A 13,298-nucleotide genomic window follows, 5' to 3' on the forward strand; every position below is an offset into this window, starting at 1 on the left:
AAAAAATGAAAGTGATAAATACACATTAAAAAATATTTTTTTTGTAAAACAATGATAATCATTGCTCTAGTTCTTCCCAAACAGTTTATACAATTTCTTTATAGAAAAATACCCCCACCTTGTTGAGGTTTTTTGGTTTTTTTAAACCCTTGGGCTTAGGAAATCATTCTCTTCTTAGGGGTGGATGAGATGAGAAAGTTAGCTGTTCACATTAAGCCCCAGGTTGTGCCCCTCTCTCTCACCCTCTTTGGGGTAGAGCCTCTGCTGTTCTGCTGGGCAGGACCTCTGACCATCACACCAGTATTCCAGGAAGCAGCTTCCTTAGCTCTTGCTTTCAATTAATACATATCCGTCCTCTGGACACTTTCCAGAAATCTTTTGAAATCTCTTTCTACAGATGGCCCCTGCTATTCTCTGTTTCATTATGCCTTCCCCCCCCCTTTACTATCTATAATTGTAATGGGTCCTCAGAAGGGAGAGGATATAAATGTGTACTCAGTACACCATATTGACCAAGAACTGTGCCTCTTGTCTTTTTAGTAATAGCTTTGCAGATAATTGTAGATATTTATTATAATTATGTGTGTATATATGTATTTATGTGTAAATCAGTCTTTTGCAGGATCCCTGAAGTAATGTAGAGATGCTTGGGTCACAATTTGAAAATCATTGGTAGAGGGCCGAGCCCGTGGCGCACTCGGGAGAGTGCGGCGCTGGGAGCGCAGCGACGCTCCTGCCGCGGGTTCAGATCCTATATAGGTATGGCCGGTGCACTCACTGGCTGAGTGCCGGTCATGAAAAGACAAAAAAAGAAAAAAAAAAAAAAAGAAAATCATTGGTAGAGAAAAAATAACAATTTTCACTTTACACCTGTATGTTTTGCCATTATACTGGTATAGGCTTGGTCTTCAGTCTTAAAAAAAAATAACATCCTGGTAGTTTCCTAAGTTTAGTGTTACTAATTAAAATATGTCACCTACTACTGTGTTTTCTAAACTCTAGTCATTCATGTGCAACCTTCATAGTTTTTGCCTATCTGGATGGTAACTATAGTATTTTATATATATTTATATATATAAATAAATTGTTATATATATTATGTATATTATAAATATATAGTTAAACAACTAAATTTTTTAAGTTAAATCCCCTTTTACTTTTTTCTTTTTCTTTTTTAATTTTTTTATTAATATTATTTTTTTACATTCTAAAATGTTGCAGAGCAGTTGGGAGGGAGAGGGAGAGAGGAAAGGGGGAGGAAATGTGATGGAAGAAAGAGGAAGGAGGAGGGGTGGGATTGAGGCGTGTGGCTCCCCCCATATTCACACAGGGGAGACAAGGGGTTTCCAGCGGTGGCTTGGTCATTGCCGGGCTGGGTACAAATGTCAGGTGGGTGTGGCAAAAGCCCTCACCTCCTACCTCCCCAGCTCAGGAACCCAGGGCCCTTCTTGCTGCAGCTTGATGGTTGTCACTGGGATGGTTGCACGTGTCTGGAGGTGTGTGGCCAAGGGCCTTGGCCCCCCCACTGCCCCAGCTTGGGAGAGCCTGAGGCACTTCCTGCTGTGGCTTGGTGGTTGTTGCTGAGTTGGCTGTGGGTGTGGGGGAGCGGAGCCAAGGCCCTTGACCTCCAACTGCCCTGGCTTGGGAAAGCCCTGGGCACTTCCTGTGACAGGTTGGTGGTCATCTCTGGGCTGGTTGTTCATGTTGCGGGAGCATGACCAAGGCCTGAGGCCCCCCCACCACCCTGGCTTGGGAGAGCCCAGGGTGCTTCCTGCAGTAGCTCAATGGTTGTCACTGGAGTGGTTGTGCTTGTCAGGGGGGTATGCCCAAGGCCCTCAGCCCCCACCTGTGGGTTTGGGGGGGGCATGGCTGAGGACCCCAGCCCTCTCCCCTTTCCTGCTTGGTATCCAAGGGGACTCCTGGTCCTTCTAGGTGTTATAGGTGTTCTTTGGTGAAATGAGACCTTTACTAGTCAATATCAAACTTTGTCTCTGGTTGTGGGTACTTTGTTTTTTCTTTCAGTTCTGTGTGGATTATTTGCTGTTTCCACCACTCAGACTTTGTGCTGGAACTAATTTGTTGTCCTTTGCTTACTTCTAAAATGGGGGGAGGGGTTGGCATGTTAGCTCAGTTGGTTAGAGCACAGCCTTGTAACAGCAAGGTCAAGGGTTCAGTTCCCCATACCAGCCAGCCACCCCCCAAAATAAATAAGTAAAATAAAATGGGGGAACTTCCTGTGGGGACCAGCACTTGAACTATGTGGTTGAGCTAAATTGCTGCTTTGCTGCTGATTCCCTAGGGAAGGCTTTTTGTGCAGCTCAGTTTTTAATGGTTGACTTTATAGGTACTTCCAGTTCTAGTGAAATACAGAGCACCTGGGTTGTGTAGAAACTCTGATCTGGACCTGAGTCTTTTCATCAAACTATATCTCATGCAATTCTGTATTCCTCACCAGTCTCCTCTGAGTGGTCCTGTGCTGATTGGGGGGCAGAGCAGCTGTCCTTGCTGTGTCCCAGTGTTCCCCTGGTGGGCCCACCTGCCCCACCACCCATGCTCCAAACACTTCCCATGGGCGGGTCATGTTCCAGTCCCTTGTGATGACTCACTGGCCTCTGAATGGCTCCTTTATTTCAGCTGTTTTGGCTCCTCACTCCTAGGTGGGTCCACAGGAACCCTATTAGTGGTCTTGCTCTCCCGGTGGACACCAAGGTCCTCTTTTCCCCTGCTGCCTCTGAATAACTCCATCCGAAGGGCACAGCTGCAGCTTCTGCCAGCTCCTGCTCCATGTGCTCAGCAGCTCCAGCCTGAAAATGACTGGGATTTGAAATAGTCAGAGGAGTTTTTTCTTTCTCTCATCGTGGCTCCTCCCACCTTTGTACACCCCGTAGGTCTCTCCTCCTCTTCCCCTGAGCTCTAGTGGCCTGAGCTTGGCTGTCGTTGCCTTTTTATAGTTGTAAATTGGTTGATTTGTGGGAAAGAGTGACAATGGGGACTGTCTATTCTGCCATCTTGACCAGAAGATCTAAAGTTAAATCCCTTTAAAATGAAACTTTATTATCCTGATTCGATCATTATGTATGGCACACAGGTGTTGATAGTCAGTGCTGTATCACAGATATGTACAATCAATTGTTTCAATTTTTTTTTAAATGAAACTTTATATTAATGGAGAAATTGAAAATAACAGAAATAAAAATATGGATTTTATGTGTATGGCAAAATCTGCTAATTGTTCCCCCCACACTTTTTTTTTTTTGCCAGCTGGCAGAGATCCAAACACTTGACCTTGGTGTTATCAGCACCATGCTCTACCGAGTGAGCTAACCAGCCAGTCCCTCAATTTCTGTAACTCTCCTTCTGCAATAAGAGAATTTTTATCTGGCATATGATCATCCTGCTAAAAACTATATTTCTCAGACTGCTTTGCAGCCAGTTGTGGACATGTGACTAAGTTCTGGCCAACAGTGTGTGAGCACAATGACTTATGCTACTTCTGAATGTGCTCTTAAAGGGAGGGTCGTACCTTTCCCTTCCTCTTTTCCTCCTTTCCTGCTGGTTAGAATGAAAACATGATGCTTGGTGCTGAACAGCCATCTTGGACCATGAGACAGGAGACTTGTGTCAAGAGTGGCAGAGCAACCAGATGAAGAAGCCTGGGTCTCTGATGACCGTGGAAGTGCTCTTCCAGCCCTGGTCCACCTCCCTGGACTTATTTTACGTGAGAGAAATTTCTATTTCAGACACTATAATTTTGGGTCCCTGGTAGAGCAGCCAAGTTTATATATTAACCAATACAGTTTGTAAGTTACATTTATTCTAACGCCTTTAAAATAAATGCCTAACTGTTAAAATTAAGAAAAATGTATAGGCACCTAAAATAATCTCCCATGTTACAAGTTATATATTGTAAAATAAAGATCTATAATGAGTAGTCTCTTATCTGTATTCAGGAAAAAGGAAAGGAGCAAGGGGTCATTGCATCCAACTTATCCTCTTTATGGCACTTTATAGGTATCATTTTGTAAGGCTGGCACCAATGATATATTTTTCCTGGGTTTTTGGTCTAAAACTTGAATACACTGCCATGACCTATGTGGTGATGGTAACGTCTAGTTAAAAGCTAGGATGAGTCTCTCTAGTGTGACTAACAAAGTTCTGTCTTTTGATTTTTTTAAAAAATTTTTTAAGAAACTTTATTCGTTTACTTCCCATTCCTGTTCATCTGTTTTAAACAAACCAAATCGATTTTGTTTTTTAAGAAAATGACTACATTAAAAAGAAACAAAACTTCAGTATTTCCATTTACCATTTTCAAGTGTACGATTCGGTGGCATTGAGTACATTCACAGTGTTGCATAACCATCCTTGTCTCCATTTTGACAACTAAGGAAGCCTAAACGCAACCTAGAGTTCAAGGTTTTCCACCCTCTGTCCTTACTCTATCTTTCCAGGCTTCCGCAGCTGTTCATTCTCATGCTCCCTTCAACTCCACACAAAAGACAACTTGCTTTCCCTAAAACCAGCCTGAATTTTCCTGCCTCCAGCTTTTTATTCCCATTGCTTCTGCTACTGACACGCCCCTTCTTTCCATTCTTCCCCTAGCAAGATCGTGTCTACCTATTAAGATCCACCTCAAATGCCATCCCGCCTCCAGAAAGCCTTCCTGTTCTCCTCAGCTGGAGTAGACTTTACCTGTGCCCACACAATATTTTGTTTTTATCATTTATAGCTATTCTCACATGTTCGTCAGTTATTTATGTGTGTGTCAGCTTCTCTAACAATTGTTTTCATCTGTGTCCTCAGTTTCTTAGCACCTTACAGTACCTTCCTGATAGCAGGTACAGATACCTAACTCAAAATATTTCAAATAGGGTGACCTGAATGTGAATACAAATGAGCGTACACAGTCAGCTAGACCTTACTTTCACTAGCTTGATCATCTTACTGAATCTTCCCCCTCCCTACCCTATCCCCAGCCTCCTGTAGAAACTCAACCCTTTCTAGGGGGTGAGAAACCCCAGGAAGGTGAAACACGTCTACTCATCCCTTTCAGCTGCTGCTCGTGCTATTTTGCTCTACCCACCTTCCGATTCTTTCCTTGGGATGCTATTTCATTATTCTGCCTAAGGCCACTGGTGTTCACTCTTCTTAATAATTATATCATCATGATCTTATAGGCAGAATAGGGTTCTTCCAGTTCCAACTAAGAAAATCTATTCAAACAGATTTCATTAATAAAGACTAAGAAATAATATCACCAAACAGGAACTGGATGCTGTAGGTTGGATGCCCCCCAACCTCACTGAAGCTTAAATCCAACTATAACTGTTGAGGAAATATTATTATGGTCATTGAAAGGTGGAGCCTTGAAGAGGTGATTAGATCATAGAACCCTGCAGTAGTGAATGAATCAATAATGGTGGTCAGGGGTGTGGTTCTGAGGGCTTTAAAAGGAGAGCATGTGAGACTCTCTCTGCTCCACCATTTTCTGCCATGTGAGACCCCTGGGGTCACCACCACCAAGGCCTTTTACTAAATGTGTTCCCTGGACTTTGGACTTCCCAGCCTCCAAAACTGTAAGCAATAATTTCATTTTCTTACAAATTACCCAGTTCTGTGTATTTGTTATAAGCAACAGAAACAGACTAATACAGAAAATTGGTACTAGGGAAGTGGGGTGTCACTTATAACAAATACTAGAAAATGTGGAAGCAGCTTTGGAACTGGGTTTTGAGGAGAGGCTAACAGGCTAGAAAAAGCCTAGAAGCTGGTGAAAGTTTAGAAGACAAGAAAACCAGGGAAAAGTTTGGAATGTTTTAGAGACTGGTCAAATGGTGGTGAGCAGGATGCTGTTAGAAATGTGAACAGTGGAGGCCATTCTGAGAAGATCTCAGATGTAAATGACAAGGAACTTATGGGGCAAAGATCACCCTTGCTATGAACTGGCAAGGAACTTGGCTGCATTCTCTTTATGCCGAAATGTTTTATGGAATGTGGAACCTCGAGGTGCTGAACAAGAGTATTTGGTGGAAGAAATTTCTAAGCAGCAAAGCATAAAGGAAGCTGCATGGCCACTTGTAACAGCTTACGCTGAGTTATGACAGCAAAGGCATGACATAAAGCCAGAACTTAATAGGGAAGCAGAGTGTAAAGATTTAGAAAATTTGCAGTCTGGCCATGTGGTAGAGAAGCAGAGAGCATTTTCAGGAGAAAAATGTGATGGCACAGCCCAGCAACCATTTGTAAGGAGAGTAGTGCAGAAGAAAAAGATTGTGAAGAGAAGGAAAAAGACCTGAAGGCACTTCAGAGATCTTGGAATCTGTGTCTTCCATTGCAGGCCCAGAGGCCTACGGAGACCAAATGGTCTTGGGGAACAGGCCTGAGGCACCATCCACGGGCTGGCTGCCAAGGGCCACCTCGGAATGCTGCTCCCCACACCAGCACGCTGGCAGCTTTGGCTGCCCCAACCTTGGCTAAATTGGCCACAGGCATAGCTGGACCACAGCTTTGAAAAATACAAGCCAGAAGCCTTGGTGGCATGCACATGGTGTTAGGTCTGCAGGCTCACAGAATGCCAGAGCTGTGAAAGATTGGGAGCCTCTATCTTGATTTCAAAGTATGTACGTAAAAGCCTGGGGGCCCAGGAAAAAATCTGTCACAGGGGTGGAGTCACTGCAAACAGTCTTCACTAGAGCAAAGCCAAGCGGAAACATGGGGTCAAAGTTGCAGCAGAAAAATCCCATCAGCGCCATGCCTAGTGGAGCTGTGGGAGTGGGACCACCATGGAGACCCCAAAATTGTGGAGCTACCAGTGTACAATGCCAGCCTTGGAGAGATGAAGTATGGCCTGAGACCAGGAAAGCCATAGGAGCAGAGCTGCCTGAGGACTTGGGGACCCAACCCCCACACCAGCATGCAAAGGACATTGAACACGGAGTCAAGGTACATGATATGTCAGCTGTAAGATTTAATGTCTGCTCTGCTGGGGTTTGGACTTGCTTAGGTCCTATTACACCTTTCTTTTGGCCTATTTCTCCTGTTTTGAATGGGAATATGTACCCTATGCTTGTCATCTCACCGCTGTATCTTGGAAGTAGATAACTTGTTTTGATTTCACAGATGGGACTTTAAACTCTGGACTTTTGAGTTGAAACAAGACTTTGAAGACAAAATGAATGTATTGGTATGTGAAAAGGACATAAGTTTTGGGAGTCAGGGTCAGAATGCTATAAATTGGATAACCACACACACCCCAACCTCATTGAGGCTTAATCCCCACTGTAACTGTTGAGGGTGGGAAATCCAATTATGGTCATTGAAAGATGGGGCCTTGAAGAAGTGGATTGTAGGACCATGCAGTAGTGAATGGATTAATAGTGATGGTCAGGGGTGTGGTTCTGAGGGCTATAAAAGACGATCACATGAGAGGTTACTCTCTTTGCTTTGCCATTTTCTGCCATGTGAGACCCCTGGGTCACTGTCGCCATCACCAAGGCCTTCACCAAATGTGTCCACTGGACTCTAGACGTCCAGCCTCTGAAACTGTATGCAGTAAATTTCATTTTCTTACAAACCACCCAGTCCCAGATATTGTGTCATAAGCAACAGAAACGGACTAATACAGAAAACTGGTACCAGGAGTGCTGCGCTGCTTAGTAGCTGAAGCGGGCTGCCCTGGGGCGGATGTGCGCTATCAAGAGACAGAAGTAGAGTGTGGAATATTTGGAACAAATGTGTGAGCATTTATCCCATTTGCCAACCATTGATCCAAATATGAGGACTCTGCTTTTGTGTGGGTACACAAATGTTGGGAAATCCAGCTTCATCAATAAGGTGACAAGAGCAGACGTGGACATGCAGCCCTATGCATTCATGACTAAGTCACTATTTGTGGGGCACATGGACTGTAAGTCTCTGTGTTGGCAGGTTGTAGGCACTCCGGGGATTCTTTTTTTTTTTTTTTTTCTTTTAAAAGATGACCGGTAAGGTGATCTCAACCCTTGGCTGGTGTTGTCAGCACCACGCTCAGCCAGTGAGCCAACCGGCCATCCCCACATAGGATCCGAACCCATGGCCTTGGTGCTACCAGCACCGCACTCTCCCGAGTAAGCCACGGGCTGGCCCACTCCGGGGATTCTGGACCACCTTCTGGAGGATTGCAGCACCACTGAGATGCAGGTCATCGTGGCCCTGGTGCACCTACGCACTATCGTTCTGTACGTGATGGATTTGTCTGAGCAGCGCAGACATGGGTTGAAGGAACAGCTGGAGCTCTTCCAGAATATCAGGCCTCTCTTTACCAACAAGCCTCTTACAGTTGTAGCAAACAAATGTGATGTGAAGAGAATAGGTGAACTTTCTGAAGATGATCCGAAAATATTTACAGATTTGCAGTCTGAAGGATTCCCTGTAATAGAGACCAGCACCCTGACTGAGGAAGGTATAACTAAAGTTAAAACAGAGGCTTGTGATAGGCTGTTGGCTCACCAAGTGGAAACCAGAGTGAAGGGAAACAAAGCAAATGAGGTGCTGAACTGATTGCATCCAACAGGAGAAATGACAAGGAGAGGCCCCATTTCATCCCAGGAGGAGTGGTGGCATGCGAGAGGAGGATGGAAATTAAAGAGCCCAAGAAGAGAAGGGAACAAGATCTTGAGCTGGAAATGGGATCTTGATTTTGGATCTTCAAAAGGACTGGGATTTAATGAATTCATCGGAAAAATATGATAAAATACCAGAGATCCGGGAAGGCCTTAATATAGATGATTAGATTAATCCAGTCGTCATGAAGAAATTGGTAGAGTTAGAAAAAGAAGAGGTAAGAACAGCTGCTGGAGAGTATGACAGTGAGTGTGAAAGTGAAATGGTGGAAATTCGACAGCTGGCAAACAAATTAGAGAAAAAAGGAAGTTGAAAATTCTACAATCCAAAGAAAAGGACACACAGGGGCCCAGGATACCTCAGACTGCTGAGAAGGTTCAATGGACAGTTCTGGAGAATGAGGTGCGTAGTCTTGGTGTTGACCTGGATGGTAAAGTCAATGCCTGCTGCGCCACCCAGCTGAGACGGGCTCGGAGCGCTACTAGGAAAAGAAAGAGGAAGACTCTGTTCCACCCTCATCTGTGTCCCACAGCCGTAGTTGTTCCTGAACTCCACGGGATGTTTCTCATCTTGGGGATGTCAAGATGAAGGGAGCCACGACCGTGCTGAAGAATGCGCAGGGGAAGATGAATCACTTGGGGGCGAAGAGGGAGGCAGATAGACACGTGTTTGATATGAAGCCTGAGCACTTGCCCTCTGGGAAGAGGAAAGCTGGTAAAAAAGGACAGGAGATAGGGTCCCTTGCAGTTGATATGGTTTGGCCTATTTATTTCTTGGTTTGGTATGGCATGGTTTCATAAAATAGGAGTCATAATCTATAGATTGAAGAAAAAAAAAAGAAAATAAGGCATTTACTGCTTTGCTGAAAACTGGTGAACATGTGTAGATGTGGGAAATTTTTGTCACTGCAAAATGTTACAAACATGAGGGTACTTCAAAAACTTGATGGAAAAATGGAATTAAAAGATAATATGAATCTTTCCACGAACATTTTGAAGACCCCTCGTATTTTGAGTAGACAGTGTTTCTGCATTTAATGGAGTATCAATTACTTCAGATTTGCAGGACTGGAAGGGTTCATTGGTGTGTTTGTTGTTTTTGATAGAGAAAAACTTTATTTTCTTTTGCAAGAGGGAACTATGGTTCATTGCACATGAATAGTCCTTCTTCCACAAGAAAGCATCTCCACTTGTGGATATGAGCAGAAGGCTACCAACCCTGCCCTGCAGGCTTGGGAGGGGACATGTTACGAGTATGTCCAAACCTGTGCTTAAAATACTGTTAAACTATCTGCTAGTCTTTTGTACAGTGTATCATTGTAATCTGTCTTCAACTATTTTATTCAATATAAACTTCCAAAAGAAAGTAAAAAAGGGCCGAACCCGTGGCTCACTCAGGAGAGTGCAGCGCTGGGAGCGCAGCAGTGCTGGGAGCGCTGAGGCTGAGGGTTCGGATCCTATATAGGGATGGCCGGTGCGCTCACTGGCTGAGCGCGGTGCGTGCGACACCAAGCCAAGGGTTACGATCCCCTTACCGGTCACAAAAAAAAAAAGAAAGAAAGAAAAGAAAAGAAAGTAAAAATAAAAAGAGAGAGAGAGAGACTAAAGAGTCAAAAAAAAAAAGAAAGCATGATCTGGGGCCTGGCTGCTTAGCTCACTTGGAAGAACAAGATGCTAATAACACCAGGGTCAAGGGTTCAGATCCTCATACCAGCCAGCTGCCAAAAAGAAGGAAAAGAATGTTGATTTGAGACTTCCTTTTGCTATAAAGGACATGATTGGGACAATTAACAAAATCTGAATAAGATCTGTAGATAATAGTATTGTGTCAATGTTAATTTCCTGATTTTGATAAATGTATTGTGGGTATATTTTTTCTAAAAAATAAGGAAGTATCTTATACTAGTACTGCCAACCTCCAAGCTGGCTCCCAATGATTCTCACCTCCTCATATGCACGCCCTCTCATAGTCCCTTCAGATCCTGAATATGGTTATCTGGTTAAGCAATAGGATATTGTAGAAATGATGGAGTGTGACTTCTGAGACTAGATAGTAAAAGACATGGAGTTCTGTCTTGCCCTCTGTTGGCTCACTCACTCTGGGAGATGCCAGCTTGCTATGTCCAGAGGATTCTCAAACAGACCTGTGGAGTGGTCAAGTTGGCAAAGAACTGAAGACTCCTGTCATCAGTGAGCAGGAACTTGCCAGCAGTATGAGTGAGCCATCTTGGAAGACGATCTTCCAGTCCCAATCATGCCATCAGATGACTAAAGCCCTGGTTGACATTTGGACTTTCACCTCATGAGATTTTGACCCAGAACAATTCAGCTAAATCTTCCCAAATTCCTGACTCACAGAAACTGTGCAAGAACACTGAAGTATCAAGGGGTAAAGAGGCATCATGCCCACAACTTACATGGTTCAGGAAAAACAAATCACATAAAGAACTGTAAGAGCTGGCCAGTTAGCTCAGCTGTTTACAGTGCGGTATTGATAACACCAAGGTCAAGGTTTCAGATCCCGGGACTGCCTGCCACCAAAAAGATAAATAAAAATATGTGTGTGTATATAATACACATGAGCAAGGAAGCAAAAGCAAATGTGCAGAAAAAGTATAATACTGATATTTAGGGACTGTGGAGGGCGAGGTGACCCTGGGCTGCCTCAAATTTGGGACTCTGAGGCGGATGCGGCGTGTGATCACCTGCAGCATGTCGCCCTCAGAGAGCACGCCTTCCCACACTGCTTCAGCAAGGGCGTCCCCAACATGCTGCGCCGCACTCGGGCCTCCTTCCTTTGCATGGTGCACCCTTTGTAGTGTTTTGTCTTATCTACACATGGAAGATCCAGGAGTTTGAGAAATCCAAGAAGAGAATTCAGCTGCCTGTGAAAACGACAAATGAGCAATTCACCTGCATGGTGGTTCCCTGTCTCTGAAAGACCCTTCTCTGGGAAAGGAGTCTGCATTATAGCAGCTTGAAGACACAATAAACTTCTTATGGGCAAAAAAAAGAAAAAAAAATTGAAGGAATATGAGTGAAGAGTATACAGCAATTCCCATTCAACTTTTCTGTAAATCTAAAACGATGTCAAAATTGGGCTGGCCAGTTAGCTCAGTTGGTTAGACCATGGTGTAACATCAACATCGAGGGTCCAGATCCCCATTCCTGCCAGCCACCAAAGAAAAGAAAATTGTCAAAATTAAAAGACTTTTTGTTTTTGTCTTTTGAACTAGCAGCTTTTAATCTAGATCTGCCCTTCAGAGATATTTTGTTTGGTCTGTATAGTATAAAAAAAATCTTTTTAAAGATTATACCAACATTTATAAATTGGAAGATTTTATGTACAATCTGAATTTTTTAGTTTTCTCTTGGGAAACAGGGGAGTACAGCAGCAGTGGGCTCTATTTCTTCATGGCAAGTATTGGCCTAGAGCTGAGGGCTGGTTACTCTCCACGTTTGATAAGAATGACTTCCACCTGGGCACCTTTACACTTCCAGAAAAGAAGAATAACTAAGATTAAGAGCTGGAGTGAGGGCCGGCCCGTGGCTCACTCGGGAGAGTGTGGTGCTGAGAACACCAAGGCCCCGGGTTCGGATCCCATATAGGGATGGCCGGTTCGCTCACTGGCTGAGCGTGGTGCTGACAACACCAAGTCAAGGGTTAAGATCCCCTTACCGGTCATCTTTTAAAAAAAAAAAAAAAAAAAAAATAGAGCTGGAGTGAAAGGTGGGACAGGAAGCCTAGACACAAGAGCCTGGATCACCTCAGTCCTGCTGCTTCGGCTCTCAGAGCCTCTGTGAGCTTATATATATATATATATATAACACCAGCAGCTTAATAATACCAAGGCTTCAAAAAGCTCATGGAAAGATTGAAATTATCTTTTAACTCTATTTTGCCACAAACTTTTGGAAGTACACTCATAGGTGCATGTGTGTGTGAAGATTAAATCAAAAGTATAGGCATTTTGTCACCAATAAGGAGGGAATCATGCAAGAGTTATAATTAGAATACTAATTATAATAAATATATTCATCCTTCCATTCATGGAACCAGTCATCTTTGAGTTGGGAAAAAAGAAACAATGATTTTAATCGGAACTTAAAAATAAAGAAAAATTTACTCAGCTTAAAAAAAAAAAAAGATCTGAAGGGAAAGAGTCACATAGTCTGTCCTGAATTCTGGTTCTGCCACTGATTAATGTGTGCTGTGGATTGAATGTCCCCCCAAGACTCACTGAAGCTTGATGCCCATTGTAACAGTGTTAAGAGGGTGAGAAATCCTATTACAGTAATTGAAAGGTGGGACCTTGAAGAAGTGGTTAGATTGTAGGGCCATGCCATAGTGAACAGATCACTGATGGTGGTCTGGGCGTGGTTCTGAGGGTTCTGAAGGGAGAGTGCGTAAGTAACTATGTCTCTGCTCCACCATCTTCTGCCATGTGAGACCCCTGCATTGCTGTAAAGCCCCACCAAAGAAGACCCTCACCAGATGTGTTCCCTGGACTTTGAACTTCCCAGCCCCCAAAACTGTAAGCAATAAATTTTGTTTTCTTACAAAGTACCCAGTTCCAGGTATTTTGTTATAAACAACAGAAGTGGACTAATACACCCAGTTTCAGGTATTTGGTTACAAGTAGTGGAAACGAACCAATACAGTGTGTGACCTTGAGCAAGCTACTTAATCTTTTCAGA

General features: G+C 43.7%; 2 pseudogenes; both read left to right on the top strand.

Annotated features, from left to right (window-relative positions):
* The first annotated feature begins 3,643 nt into the window (after positions 1-3,643).
* Positions 3,644-9,401, top strand: LOC134385686 (GTP-binding protein 4-like; annotated as a pseudogene).
* A 78-nt stretch (positions 9,402-9,479) lies between these two features.
* LOC134385687 (cytochrome b-c1 complex subunit 8-like) lies at positions 9,480-11,504 on the top strand (annotated as a pseudogene).
* Positions 11,505-13,298: the final 1,794 nt, after the last annotated feature.

The sequence above is a fragment of the Cynocephalus volans genome, chromosome 9 (assembly GCF_027409185.1).
Source record: "Cynocephalus volans isolate mCynVol1 chromosome 9, mCynVol1.pri, whole genome shotgun sequence".
Taxonomy (NCBI): domain Eukaryota; kingdom Metazoa; phylum Chordata; class Mammalia; order Dermoptera; family Cynocephalidae; genus Cynocephalus; species Cynocephalus volans.